The sequence below is a fragment of the Peromyscus californicus genome, unplaced genomic scaffold (genome assembly GCF_007827085.1).
Source record: "Peromyscus californicus insignis strain IS unplaced genomic scaffold, ASM782708v3 Scaffold_7__1_contigs__length_154581171, whole genome shotgun sequence".
In the NCBI taxonomy this organism is placed as follows: domain Eukaryota; kingdom Metazoa; phylum Chordata; class Mammalia; order Rodentia; family Cricetidae; genus Peromyscus; species Peromyscus californicus.
In genome coordinates, this window is record NW_026294595.1 from 55,498,817 (window position 1) to 55,514,661 (window position 15,845).

General features: G+C 38.7%; 2 long non-coding RNA genes across 2 annotated transcripts in view; both read left to right on the forward strand.

Moving 5' to 3' along the window:
• LOC128102220 (uncharacterized) overlaps positions 1-12,250 on the forward strand; it is a 69,444-nt gene extending 57,194 nt beyond the window's left edge. The window contains exon 3 of the long non-coding RNA XR_008215356.1: positions 11,494-12,250. This is a non-coding gene — a long non-coding RNA (uncharacterized LOC128102220). The remainder of the gene's footprint in view (positions 1-11,493) is intronic.
• Positions 1-15,845, forward strand: part of LOC128102219 (uncharacterized) — a 230,957-nt gene that overhangs the window by 60,473 nt on the left and 154,639 nt on the right. The gene's annotated exons all lie outside the window — the stretch shown is intronic.

Here is a 15,845-nt window from a genome sequence, read left to right on the forward strand (position 1 = left end):
TTTCCGTTCGTTTGGCTATTTGTCCCTGTGCTTTATCCAACCTTGGTCTCAACAATTCTCGCTCATATAAACCCTCCTCATTCTCGCTAATTGGACTCCCAGACATCCACCTGGGGCCTAGCCATGGATCTCTGCATCCAGATCCCTCAGCAGTTGGATGAGGTTTCTAGCACGACAATTAGGGTGTTTGGCCATCCCATTACCAGAATTTTTAATGATACAACTGTTCACCATATTTATTACTTGTACCTGTTTTTCATCTTTTTTTCCCTGTTTCAATGTCACAAGAGTGAATGTTAAGTGAAAATGTGAGCGCAGCCTTCTCATAGTGCCTGAGATAAAAGATTTTTGTTGGCAAGAGTCTTCCTCTAAGATGGGAGATATGGCTCCGCAGTTAAGAGCGTTTATTGGTCCTGCAGAGGACACTAGTTTGGTTTTCAGCACTCGTGTTGGGTGGCTTACAACTGCCTATAAGTTCAGCTGTAGGGGATTTGACATTCTCTTCTCGATTCCATGGGCATGCCCACACACGTGTCACACACACACACACACACACACACACACACACACACACACACACACTCAGAGTCACACAAATAAAAATAAAACTTAAAAAGCGAGTATTCCTACAGAGTTATTCTCTCAGGACCATTTGATACTTGCTGGGGGGAGAATACATCGTAGTTTTAAGTGAACATGCTTCAAGGCTTCACCATTACTTCATTCTTAGTTGTGGAAGTGTATGTGGTCAACTGCAGACTTCTTCAGAAGTTTAATCAGAAAGATCATAGAACTAGAAAGAGCTATACATATTATTTTGAGGAAGACTGAAGTAGAAAGAGAACCATATTAATTATTTTAGGATGAAATACAAAGGCTAGGAAAATTGAGTATTGTATTAAAATAGTGCTCTCTATCTCAAGGTTAAAATTGTCTGATGTAGGATCTGCCTTTATTTACTGCGACCAGCCAGCATCAGCCAAGTGAGCTGGCTTCCTGTAGGGGAAATAATATCTATATAGTCTCACTCTGCTCACTTGTTTCCTAGCCATCATTTAAAGGCTGGTTAAGAAACAGTGAGCACTTCCTGCTCACGTAGTGGAAGGAGTGTTTTAATAGCTTTACATTGAAATAATTTTCAAGGTATTATGCTAATCACCTCTGAAGAAAAATTACTTTAAGAATGCAAAATATATGACATGTTTTGCTGAAAGGCAAGCGTCTATTCATAGGCAATAGAGAAATCTTTTTACCCCATTTCCTTTTACCCGTGTTCCTATAGGATAGTGAGTTGAAAGTCACTTGTGCTCTGTGAAAGTACTTCATCATTTGGCATTTGATGACTTCCCTCCCTTAACAGAGAATTTTGAAATTTGGATTCATTTTTTTTTTGGTTTGGATGCTGTCCATTACTAAGGTAGATGCAATCACATTTGCTCTCCAACTGCCAGATTTTTCAGATCTGTCAAAATAATTTTCTTGCACGGTCAGGTAATTCTGAGCCAGCTGCACGGTCCAAGGAGGCTGCACATGTGAAGGCTGGTTTAGAAAAGTACATCCTACAATATCAAGCACTTTTGCTGAACATATAATTTAAGCTGCTTAAAATAGACCCTTGGGGAAAGGACTCTCATGTTCTTTACAGTTCTAAACATCTGGAAAGACTTGGATAATGCAAGATGGCTAAAGAATAATGATGTCCTTTCTGTAAACGGCCATCACTGTTGGGTAATTCTGTCATCCTTTTATGTCCTTATCTCTAATTTTAATTATGGCATTACCAAATGTCCATTCATCTGTCTGGACAGCTTGCATAGACCTTGCCTGTAGTAGGTAGCTGTTCTAACTTTGACCTGGAAGTACTACCTCTAGTGAGGCTTCTGGTAATTGCCATGCCTACCTATGACGCACCCATGGGGTGGGCTGAAATGGGAGCCCTTAAGACCCAAGATCTGGATGTGCTGGTGCTCTTGGTTTCTGGAGATCCTGGATGCTAGAAGACAGACCGAGTCAGAGTTCTCCAGAGAACTCTGCTGGACTGCACCTCACCTCTCCCAGATCCTGTAACCAACCCCTTTATTGGCTGTAAGTTACCTGAAAATAAACCTCCTTTTTAACTACGTGGAGTTGCCTTGATAAATTCCCACATTACTTGCCTTCTTCCCTTCACCTCTGGTATAAACTTTACCTTTAGCATGTACTTTAAAATCATCTCTCTCCTCTCTGAAATTAAATCATACCCCAAATCTTTTCCTGCAATGATGAGCATAGGCAACATTTTGGAGAAGATCCTTTGGCTTACACACTGTGATTCACACAGGTCACTAGTCACCAGAGAAATCATGTAAGGTATGTCCTATCACAATCATTCAAGGGTTAACAAGGAGCATACAACAAAGGGATTAAGTAGCTTGTTCAAAGTCACATTGGCACAACTGAAAATCAGGTCTCATGTTGGTTGATTTTAAAACTCACTAGTGCATCATTGAGCCTCATCTTTTTTATATCAATCAGTTATTGCCATGCGATATAATGTGTACATGTGTGCACTTGTGTGAATGTGTGTGTGTGTGTGTGTGTGTGTGTGTGTGAGAGAGAGAGAGAGAGAGAGAGAGAGAGAGAGAGAGAGAGAGAGAGAGAGAGAGAGAGAGAGAGAGAGTTGCTCTGTGGGCTCTAAATTCTTCTAGTATAAATTCCATGTACAACTATTCACATTTCTCCCTTTTTCTCACTCAGTGTCCTATATTAACAAAGTAGTAGTCCCAAATATTTGGTAATAGTTTATAATTATTTGGAAGTCTTCTGAGATAGAGATAAAGCCAGAGCTTTAACCTTCACTAGGAATCTCTCTTGTAAGAATTAAGGTATGTGGATAGAATTGCAAGCCATTTTATTCTCTGAAAACATAAAAAGAATCTGTGAACACAGGGTATTCATCTCTTCAAACATATGAAATTCAAATACAATTGCCTTGGCATTAAGCATTTCAATTTGTATGCAAGATGTCAGAGTTATATAATTTTTCTGTCAGAGATGCTTGGATGTACTCACTGGCTTTTCAGATTTCCTCATGTATAAGCAGATGTACTTGTAAGGACAAATGTGCTCTCTGATATATGGAAAACTTTATTAGCTCTTTGTAACAGAAAAAAATGTCTTTCCCAGCCCTGGGACATTTATAAAGGAATGGATGTGATATCAGCCAAATGTAGGACCACTTGCAATACATTTGTTTGTCGTCTTCGCAGTCTCTGCTTCCACGATCCTGGATTTGCAGCCCCAGGATTTGCAGGCCCATGTTGGGGCTGGAGCCATGAGTAAGAATTAGAAAATTGTGCTAGAATCATGTCAAACACATAATCCCATTTTAAGGATTGTCTTGTAGAAACTACATCAGGCCTTTCCCATCCTTTTTGTTCTATTAAAATCATTCTGACAACAGCTACTAGAATTGAAGGGTGACAGCTTTAGAGGTCTAAGATTTGGGTTGAATTGTAGATTTTCACTCACTGGTGTGATCCAGAGAAACCCATGTCTTTAGGTGTCATTCATTGTGCCTGAAGAATTATAAAGAACAAACAAGAACGAGGGGCTGGAGTGATGGCTCAAAGGTTAAGAGCACACACTGCACTTACAGAGGACTCAGGTTTGGTTCCTAGCATTAGCACTCACATGAGGCAGCTCACAAATGTCTGTAATTCTAGCTCTAAAAGTTCTAATGCCTCTGGTGACCAGGAGCACTTGCACTCATACCTACACACACACACACACACACACACACACACACACACACACACACACACACACTTAATTAAAAAAACACAAATCTCCAAGTGGGAATAAATAGGTAAAGATTATGGAAATGACCAACTACACTGATGCATGTTGAAATTGTGAAAAATCACAGTATAAAATCAGAGTGAAGACACAGAAATAGGGCAGGAAGTTAGGAATAAGAAGAAAGTATAATGATGATCTATATCTGTATTTAGGAAAACGACATGAAAAGTTTTAAAAAACAAAGAGGAAATACTATATAGAATCATCAAGAAGTTAAAGAAATGCAATAAGGCAGGGAATTCCTTTCTGAGTGGTGGTTATTAATTATAGATGAATAAAGAATTAAAGGAAAACTGCTGAGGATATCAACACAAACTTCACATCTAATTGTCAAAGTTTTCCATCTCAGTAAAACAGCTGCAACAGGGGGTTTGTTTAAGTGCTAGATTAGTGTGAATAATTTGGTAAGACTCTGCTTTCAAGAGAAAAAGAAAACAAAAATAATCTGGCACGACTTTTGGTGGGCAGTTTTAAGAACTTGCTAAATCTGTTATTAAGGCCACTGGCATTTATTCAGCATGAATTGTGCATATGTTATCTCATTCCATGTTAACAGTCCTGCCAGCTAAGCCCCCATGCTATCCTCTTCCTTTCACAGATGACACATGGGTTAAGTCTCTTAGAGTGATAATTCTCTATACAGTGATAGAATTGGTACAGTGGATAATGATCTAATCAGATGATATTGAGTAGTAATATAATACATAAACTTATTTTTAAAACAAAACATTTTGAGTCCTGACTATATTTGTTTCTCCACCTTAACTTGGGTGAAAATGTCATTTATCCAGTATGCTGTGCAATTTATATATATATATATTATATATATATTATAATAATGTATAAAATATTATGTGAATGTAATCATGCTCAGAAGTTGTTGACCAACAGAAAATGGACTCCATGATTTTGTGTGTGTGTGCTTTTTGTTTTGTTTTGTTATCTTTTTGTCTTATTGGTGTTCTTATTTTTAACATACCTGTCTTGTTTTTCAGTTTTTTTTCTTTTTCTTTCCTTTTTTGAGAGAGAAAGAGAGAGAATATACATGAAGTTGGGTGGGTGGGAAGTAGGGAGGATTTGGAGGGGTTATGGGAGAGGAAAGAATAGAGTCAAAATCTATTTTATGAAAATAATTATTAATAAAAATTTACAACAGATGAAAGGCATAAAATTATATAAAATTGTTTAAATTAGTAAGTTATGGTATATACAGCAATTTACCAAATCAAAATGAAAAGAAAACATAACGATTTAGTAGTGTTTATCTGAGGATACTTAATTCTCATTGTACTTTTCTGTGTTGCAAATAAAATATTTTTCAGAATACTGAAAACAAAGTAACTGTTTCTATGTAAAGTTTATATTAAATAAAGGTGATTGAAAGGTGAGGTCAGGAGAAAGGGACACAGTAGAGATTAAGTAGGCTTTTATATGGAGCCATATTAGTCTGTCCTTCTTGTTTGTATCAATAAATAGGATAATGGGTACCCTAACAATATATGAGTGGGCAGCCAGCTGCCTTTCTGCCCTGTCTACCCACAAGAACTATTAGTTATTGTCTTAGTTATTGTACTGTTGTTGTGAAGACACACCATGACCATTGCAATGCTTAGAAAAGAAAGCATTTACTTTGGGCTGGCTTACTGTTTCAGAGGTTTAGTCCATTAACCTCCTGGCACACAGGCAGACATGGTAGCTGAGAGGTCTATATTGGAAACCACAGACAGCAGGAAGAAAGAGACCCTGGACCTGGCTTGAGTTTTTGAAAACCCCAAACCCATCCCCAGCAACACATACCTTCCTCCAAAAAGCCCACACCCCCAATCCCTCTCAAGTAGTGCCACTTGCCTATGAGCAAGCATTCAAATATAGAAGCCCTTGGGGACCATTCCCACTCAAACCGGCTCCCCTCATTAGGAGCTGAATATTTATTCTTTTTTCTGTTCTTCATGTTTTTGATTTATCTATTGTAGTGCAGGCAGTTGAACCTGAAGATTTACAGATCTATGGAAATATTCTATGCTAAGCTACATTTCCAGCTCTGATCCACAGAATATTTATTCTTGCCCTTCTTCCCCAACCCCATGAACTGCAGTGCATTCAGTAGTCTTGAATTTACTGCTTCAGAATTACTTTGTTGATTCTTAAATATTTCTAGACAGATTTTAGGGTTCTGTTCTGGGGATGGGTTTCTGGAAACAAGCTTTTTGTTTGTTTGATTTCTTTGAGACAGGTCTCTCTATGTAGCCCTGGCTGTCCTGGAACTCGCTCTGTAGACCAGGCTGGCTTTGAACTCACAGAGATCTGCCTGCCTCGAAGTGCTGGGATTAAAGGTGAGTACCACCATGCCCGGATGGAAACAGGCATTTTTGGAATTGCATCTGGTGACTGAGTCTCGGGAAAATTGGAGAATAACTTCTACAACGTTGTCTCTCGTGCACATTGTGTGTTTGTCTTCATTCTGCTACTTGGAGTGGGAAATCTGTGATTTTACAGTTTCTAAGCTAATTCTCTAACTATAGGTAGGTGGCCTTCATGACCAGAGGAAGCAAGTGATACTGAATGAGAAAAACTTATAAGTTCATTTCCTGGGAACCCTGAGACCATTTTGTTACCTGAGAGTAAGCCAGGTATTTGGATATATGATACGATTGAGAAATAGTCTCCCAATTCTTTTATAAAGCAGCTAAGTATATTTTATTTAGAAATTTAGAAAAGAAAGAAAGGAATCTTTGTGGCATTGTTTCTTAATTTCTAAGAATGATATTTGAATATATATATATATATATATATATATATATATATATATTATATAGCTTGTTATAGTGTATACATACACACAAACATTCACACACAATTTTAAGCATGAAGACACATTCCTAGAATGCAAGAGATTAATTGCATTAGAATCCATCAGTCAAGATGGACTTGTCCCACCACTTGGATGACACAGTTTACAGTGTGGCTTGGTGACAGTTTGCTTGCAAAAGGAAAGTAATATAGGTCATCCTCACGGCTCCATAAGACCAGAACAAGGCATTTAGAAGGCAGTGCAGGACTTTAGGTCTGACCTCAGTGAGCCTCTACATTTGCGGAGGCCTGTTCCTTTCTTCAGTCTGAAGGTGGCGTCTTGGCTTTGGTAGACAGTCACATGTTGGAATACCTTCTCTCTTTTTTTTATTTTATAATTTAATTTAATTTTACATATCAGCCATGGATTCCCTTGTTCTCCTCCCTCCCGGCCCCTCCCTTCCCCCAGCCCACCCCCCATTCCCACCTCCTCCAGGGCAAAGACTCCCCTGAGGATTGAGTTCAACCTGGTAGATTCAGTCCAGGCAGGTCCAGTCTCCTCCTCCCAGGCTAAGCCAAGTGTCCCTGTATAAGCCCCAGGTTTCAAACAACCAACTCATGCACTGAGTACAGGACCCGGTCCCACTGCCTGGATGCCTCCCAAACAGATCAAGCTAATCAACTGTTTCACTTATCCAGAGGGCCTGATCCAGTTGGGGGCTCCTCAGCTATTGGTTCATAGTTCATGTGTTTCCATTTGTTTGGCTATTTGTCCCTGTGCTTTATCCAACCTTGGAGAAAGAGAGCTTAGGGGAGCGGGAGATCCCAGCTGGATCAAGAACAGAGAGAAGGAACAAGGAATAAAAGACCATGATAAATGAAGACCACATGAGAATAGGAAGAAGCAAACTGCTAGAGAGGCCCGCAGAAATTCACAAAGATGCCCCCACAATAGACTACTGGCAATGGTCGAGAGACAGCCCGAACTGACCTACTCTGGTGATGGGATGGCCAAACACCCTAATTGTCGTGCTAGAAACCCCATCCAATGACTGAGGGAACTGGATGCAGAGATCCATGGCCAGGCCCCAGGTGGAGCTCCAGGAGTCCAATTGGCGAGGAAGAGGGGGGGTTTATATGATCGAGAATTGAGACCAAGGAATACCTTCTCTTACCCCATCAAACTCCATCAACTGGAAAACTTCAAATATCTATGAAAAATTTCTTACTTGAAGCTAGACTACACTAAAAGGGACACATGGAAACCTTTTCACTCTTTTTTTCCCCCCTGTGTTCTTCACAACAATGACCGGAAGATAAATATGACAGCATCTTGAGTAGATTTAAGGCAGGAAATGGCAAGTTATAAATATTAATATTAGTGTTCTTTTTGACACAGCTAGCCTACCAACCTAAATTGCTGCTATCAGCACAACGTGAATGACTACTGCCTTTACATCCTCCCTAATGGCTTTGTTCCTAAAGCCACACTGAGCATATGCGATTTAATGCAAACACAAATGTTTGCTTTAGCTGTGCCCAAGACTTGTTATAACAGTCTTTGAAAAGTGAATTGTTTTGCCCAGTGAAGACTTAAGCTGCAAAATGATAATTAATAATTCAGGCATGTTAGTAATTTTTTTTTGAGTCTTAGCTCTAAGACACTTTACATTTATTTGAAAACCAAGTGAGAGTTGCCTTAAGTAAACAAATTAAGTCATAAATTTTGATGCTCTGAACATGCCAGGGGCTCCTGAAGGGCTGTGAGTGAGCTAAGACGCTGATCATTCATTCTCTGTGTTGATGATCATGCCTGGAATTGTAGAAAGCAGCATAAACTCAGCAGTGAGAAATGGAAGCGGGAGGACAAAGCACCTCTTGTTTTTATTGCTTTTCGAGGACGTGCAATCACTCTGTAGCCGGCATTGTTGTACCTATCACCACATGCATTTATTCTGTGTGCATCTTCTGTGACCTCACTTGAACATACAAGGTTAACCATGAGTTTGTTTTCTTGTCTCCTCTGAGCTTCAATTCTGAGCTATGTGATGGTCTTGTGGGTTTGGGTTTAATAAGCAGAGTTTAGGGAAAATATTGTGTGTGGGTTGATTAATGAATGTATAATTGAGAAAGGCTGTTAGCATCAGAAAAATGTCTACTTCTATTTATGTCTTATTGAAATTTAGAGGTGTGTTGTGCAGCAAAACAATTTTCAAGGTATTATCTATTCATTATAATTTGTACTATATTGAATATTGTACTATATTTGAATAATGCAGTTGCAGTACATGATTAAATATTTCATATATGTTATACATGTGTGACGTATTTACAGGTCTAATGAATAGATTCTTTGAGTTGGAAGTGTAGTCACAGTTTTAACGGTTAGCTTCCTACCCCCTGTGCCTGGAGTCTTCATCTACAAATTCATTAAACTATAGGTCAAAGACATTCAGACAAAAATTGTATTGATACTGAACATGTATAGGCAATGTTTTTTTTCTTGTCATCATTCTCGAAACAATACAGTAAACCAGCTAATTAATTGCACTGTATTTGATACAAGTTATGTAAAGATGGTTCAGAATTCATGACAGAGTGCATCTAGGTTTTCTAAAAATACTATAACATTTTATGTAAGAGACAAGTATCCACAAGCTGATATTCTTGGGGGACTTGGAACCAGGATGATGCACACCAAAGGCTCACTATACATCATTCTATTTTTCATATTTGTTTTGTTCTTATAAAAGATTTAGCTCTAAAATTAGTTTCTAAAGTCAGATGACATATTCCAAAAACAAAAATATTTATTGTTGAAAATATACTTGATAAAAGCATTCTTTAGAAATAGAGGAACTATAAAAGACTTAGAAACATGCCACTTGTATTTCTATCCAGAGGTTATTGTCTAAAGACAATATCTCTTCCCCTGTTACATATATCTGTGTACAGCATCGTGCAACATTCTGAAAATGCAAAAAAATAGTGTAAAGCAGCAGATTTAGGGAAATAATCATCTGGTTAACATATTGACATATTTTCTTCCCTATTAAAATATGCAGAGTGTGCTTAAGTGTATATTCCACTCATGTCAAAGGCTGACAACACACATGGTACTCTATAAATGGAAGTGCTTGGAAAAGGAATATTAGTAGACTTAACCCAAATCCTTTTTCACTTCTCAAAAGTCAGCAGCATGTCTACTGATTCTGGGTTCTCACCTCATAGTTTCTTCTTATGGGAAGGTAGCCACTGAACTAGACATTTGGTTTCTAGGAAAGAATGTCTTGCTAACATTGGGTCCATGAACATACTGTTCCTTCTGCCTGGGCTGATCTCTTCAACTCCAGTCCCCCCTCCCCCGCCCACAAACTTCACTTACTCATTTATACTTACCCTGTCTTATTTTAACCTATTTTAAAATTAGCTTTAAAAATAACAGATTTTCTCAAGTTTAAACAGACCTGAAAACTTCCTCTCTTCTGGAGAGCATTTATTGTGCTGTATGGTGCTATGCAGGCTGCCAGGGGAGAAAAGCCATTAGTGGTATTACCTAGCAGTGAACGATGCATGGTACAATCCTAACCTGGCAGTTAAGACGTGTCCACTGGTGCAATAGTGGAACAGGGGTTATGGGGATAACCAACTGTGCTTGGATTGGATTTGAGGCCAGCTCTGAAAAAAAAGTCAAGCCTGCCATCATGAATCTGGTAAAAAAACAAAAACAAAAACAAAAACAAAAAAAAAAAAACCATGGCTTGGGAGGTCATAGGGCCTTGGAGGAATCTATTACTGCTGGTTTAGTAAATAGGCATGTCAAACTTCCTTCTAAACATTTATGTTTGTACACATAGACTAGTGCCTCCTTCAACCTTGGCCAGAGAAGCTTCTTGCTGCATTGGTCAGCAGTTACTGAAGAGACTCATAACTGGTCAGTGTGCCAAGAATTAGTGACTACTGAGTGCTCAGATCTACTGAAGTGTCTTTATCAAGTCATCCATTTCCCAAGGCTCAGGGAACATTGGGGTATATATGAATAGAAGAGTCAGAGGAAGGGGAGGAGTGCTATGAAGTGCTATCCTCTGGACTCGACATGGCCTTTGTACTCACCAACTCTTTGCAGCTATGGTTCCTTGCATGAGACCTGCAAATCAAGTCAACTCAAGAAGTCCGACCACTTAACTTTCCAACAGGCAGCACTAATTGGATTCAGTGGGTTACTAAAATAAACTAAGTGACACAAAGATGGGAGGAGATTGTGTTGATATCTGGAGGAAATGTGAGGGGGAGGTGGGAGTAGATATGATCAAGATACACTGTTTATATGTATGATATTGTCAAAAATAAATATAAGATACTCTATTAACAACAACAAAAATTAACAGACTTTCTTTTTGGTGTTTTCATAACACTTAGTTTTGGTTGATTATCTCCCTTCACCTTCTGCTTTTAGCGCTCATCTGGCTGGTACCCACCCTCATTATATCCTCCCATTCCAAGTGTTTCACCTCTTACTTTCATATCTCAAGTGTTCTATTACTCACCTTACACTCCTTCCTATCACAGAACTATTTGTACATCCATTGGTCATTGCTGCTGTATTTATAATATCTAGGACATGGAATCAGCTTGAATATCCATCAACAAATAGATGGATGATGAAAATGTGGTTTTATATATATATATAATATATATATATATATATATATATACACACACACACAAAGAATTTTATTCAGATGTAAAGAAAAATAAAGTTATATAATTTACAGGAAAATTGATGGAACTGGAACATGTTATGTCAAGTAAGCTAACTGAGGCTCAGAAGGAAAAATATTGCAACTCCTTTCTCCCATGCAGGTCGAAGCTTCTACTTGTTAAATGCATTGGAACTAGAAGGAGGCCCATGGCCCTTCTCTGGAGGCAGACCCTGACCTCTCCTCTACCAGGCTCTCGCAGGATTTCATACCCTGAGCTCCTGACAGACCACACTCGGTTGTAGCTGCTTGCTTGTCTTTTTTGCTACCAGTCAGGGCCTCTGAGGAAACAGAATTACGTCTTTTCTGCTTTTCATTGTACACCCAGCTCCAAACTGGTATATAGTAGGTGCTCAAAATATGTATTAATTGAATTAATAAGCCCAACCTTTCATATGTCATTTCTGTCATGTGGGAACTGATCTGACTTTCACTCACTTCAGAGGACTCTTTCATGTGATTGTTATTTCTCTTCAATCTATAATCTACAGATGAAGAACCATTGTTGATAGAATCCTTCGAGAGATCCTATGAGCAAGAGACATCAAGATCATGATGGGGAAACCTACAGAGACAGCCAAACCAAACGAGTGGGAACTCACGAAATTTAGATCAATACCTGTGGAGCCTCCACGGGACTGGACTAGGCCTTCTGCATAAGCAAGACAGTTGTGTAGCTTGATCTGCTTAAGGGCCTCCCCTCGCAGTAGGATCAGGATCCATACCTGGTGCACTAGTTGGCTTTTTGGAGCCTACCATCTATGGTGGGACACCTCGTGCAGCCTTGAGGCAGAGGGAGGGGTTGGACTTGCCTCTACTGAATGTACCAAGCTCTGCTGACTCCCCATGGGAGGCCTTACCTTCTTGTAGGAAGGAATGGGGTGGGGTGGGGGGAAAGCTGGAGGGGCAGGAGGAGGGAAGAGGGAGATCTGTGATTGGCATGTAAAATGAATAAAAAATTCCTTAATAAAAAAAAAGAACCATTGTTGAATCCATTCCTCTGTGTGAGAAGCCTTTATTGTGAAACATCATCGCATCTCATGGAGCAGTCTTACTTGTCAGTATCATTTGATGGCACCAAAAGCACTATGAATAGACGCTAGGATGAGAGGTCATTTAGTTTTCTGTTATGACATTAAAGATTTTTAAAAAACAAAACCAGACATCTTAGGAAATATTCTATCCGTTTTCAGCCTTCTGAAACTTTGAAAGTAGATAATTTACCTTTATCTTTCCAGTGTCTAGCATACATTGGGATCTTGACAAATGTTTCAAACAGAACAATTGAGATGGCTGTCTGGGATGTATTTGAACAGTATTTTGTGACTAGCATTTATTAAACACTTGCTAAGCTCTCAATTACTCGTCGGTGTGGGAGAGGCACTGGTAAAGGCAGTGAAGAAAGCAGGTATTTTGTCTGACTGATGCCAACAAGGATAAAGCATTTTCTGGCAAATTCTACCCTGGCTTCCTGGTCCTGGAGGGTCCCATCTGATTGGATGGTGTGGGGTAACTACTCGCTTGTGTGAACACATTATTACTTTGCCTTCCGTTATCTTCAAGAAATACAATCTTTCACATTGTATTCAAGGCAAAAATGTGAAGAAATGAAGAGTGAAAATTGGAAGAACAATGAAGGAAATGCAACTAGGCTAAAATCTCAGCTTTGGATTCAGCGAAAAGATTGGTAAACATTATTGAAAGGATCACTAACAGATTAAACCACCCAGTTCTAGACACATAGACTCCCTGCATATAGACCAGTTACTGTTTTTGAAAATCAATTGGTGCTGTCTAGCACAGAGCCTGAAGCATCCTGTTTCCTTATAGAAACAGACTTCTGAAATCTAAATTTAGGTATATATGCTGCATAGTCTCTAAAGACAGCTATCAGTTGCTTTCCTCTCCATTCTTAAGGCAAAGTTAGTTTCCCTTTGTCCTGAACAGGAGCTAGTCACATGACTTACTTCTCCCAAGAGAACACAGCTTGAATGCCATTGTGACAATTCCAGATCCAGCCTTTTGGGGGTGTTGCCAACTTGCTCTTTCTTTCAAACCTGAGTGCTGTGTTGAAGTTTGAGAACCCTGAGTCCACCTCAATTGATGTAAGACAGGTGAGGCTAGGCATGTGGAGCCGCTGGGAATTATTACTCATTCAGTGCATCAATGAATAGTGAAGCTGTAAGTATCTCATTACTTCTACTATTGAATTCAAAGTTCTTAATTTTTAAAATTACATTGATTTGGGGTGTGTGTGTGTTTGTGTATTCCAGGGATTTAACTTAGGTCATTGGTCTTGGCAGCTAGCACCTTTACTGACAGAATCATCTCAGTCACCCTGACTTTAAAGTTCTTTTAACATGGTGTATAGATCTATGCATATTATGTCTAAGTATATAAGACAAGCATTCCTAATTCCCAAATCCAGTACTTGAAGTGCCTTCAAATCAGAAACTTTTGGTATGTCAGCCTTATGCTCAAATGGAAAATTCCATGTCTAATCTTACATAAAGGGCTGTAATGAGTATACAGGTGCAGTTGGTTATGGTATTATTCATCTATGATTCTGGCACCCTGGAGGCTGAGGCAGGATAATTGCCAGTTTGAGGCCAGCCTGGGTAACATAGAGTGACACTGTGTCAACATTTTAAACTAACCAAGTGAACCGATGGAGGAGATGAACTAAAGATACTGTGTTAAATTACCTTCAGACTACATGTCTAAGGTAGATAGATGAAGTTATGTTTAGGCTTCAGTCTAACTATATTCCCAAGATATCTCAGTGTGTATCAGCAAATACTCAAACCTTTCCAAATAAAAATTAAAAAAAAAAATCCTTCCAAAATCCCAAACACTTCTCATCCCAAGCATTTTGAATTAGCATATTAAACCTGTGTATGTTTACATGTTTATGGGTTAAAACACAAATAATTCTTCAACTCAAAGTATTTGGTTTGATTTCTCACATAAGCTGTGACTATTTGCCAAAAACAAGTCCCGTCTCCAAACATTCCAGGCTGGAGATGTTTCTTTCACTTGTGTTCTGACCAAACCCAGCTTCTCATTTGCATTTGTTTATCATCTCTTCCCAAGGAATTTGAACTAAGTGAATAAATTAATTTTCAACAAACCCCGTCAAGAAACACAAACAAAATAATTAAACAGATGCCTACTTCAGAATAGAATTGCAAAATTATCTCCTGTTATTAGAAATGGGAAATTTCATAAAAATATCTGAGCACGACAAAGACAAAGCAAGCATGCTCTTTGTGTTCTGAGATTAAAACAGTGTGGACAAAGAGGACGTCTGTGCAGGAAAAAGAACAACAATAAAGTTTAAGACATGGAGCTGTAGCTTCCTGCCTTCTACCACAAGTAGCAATCACCCTACCAAATCAGAAAAATGTCTGAATGGCATCACAAACTTCTGTACTCTAAGTTACACGCAAAAATGAAAAACGAATAGGAGTCCTTTGCCCTTTAATTCTGTTAGGTACCTTTAAACATTAGCATAACAGAAGCCCTGGGGCGGGGGTTCTAGGGGAACCCCACGGTTATTGCTTCCTGGAATCTGAGTCTCTGTTGAAGGTTTCTGGAAAAAATCAAGGTACAGTGGAGCTTCATCGTGAAGAATAACTGATGAGCAGACAGACACTTGCTATCTGACACAGGAATGCAGGCTGATCAGAATCCCAGCCTCTTGGCAGATGATAAAATAGAGCAGGGAAAGGATGAATTAAGATGATACGCTGTGTTTTATCAATAAAAGTAATGGCAAGAGATATACTTCTCACGATTGTTTAACCAGGAGAAAGCTCACAAGAATGATACATTTTGCTTATAAAGCAATGTGAAGTGGGATAGATCACACTGTCAATTTAATGGCTGGGCTTGCTGCATTTGTAATAGTGGGAAGATTATTCTCTGTATTCATTCAGAATGAATGAAACAGAGAAAGAGATTCTCACTATAAATCCAGTTCTGCTGGAACCCATTCTGTCATCCTGTGCTCCCCTTGCTCTTTAAGCTAAAACAGGTAGGAAAATGGAACAGATGACCCTCTATACGAGCAAGGTTTGATGTCATTCCATGTACGTTGTCCTAAAACATGTCAGGCAGTTTCCTTTGGAGCACCACACTGAAGGGATTTAAAAAATAATTTATAGTAGATAGCAACACTATAACTCAGTTTAGGGTAATATTAATTACTCACTTACAAATGATGTCAAGTGCTCATCACAATAAGAATGTGGACTTTATTCATTAAAAATCAATGTATAATGTATATTGTTCTGAGTGCCAAATCACCATAACTATGCCAGTCTTGCAGAAAATCGAACTAGAATTTTCTTCTTTCTCTGAATATGAGCTTTCTTAAAAAACAGACATAAAAGAATAATCAAAAATAATGGGATTTTTCCCTAATTTTTAAATATTCCTATTTACCATTACTCT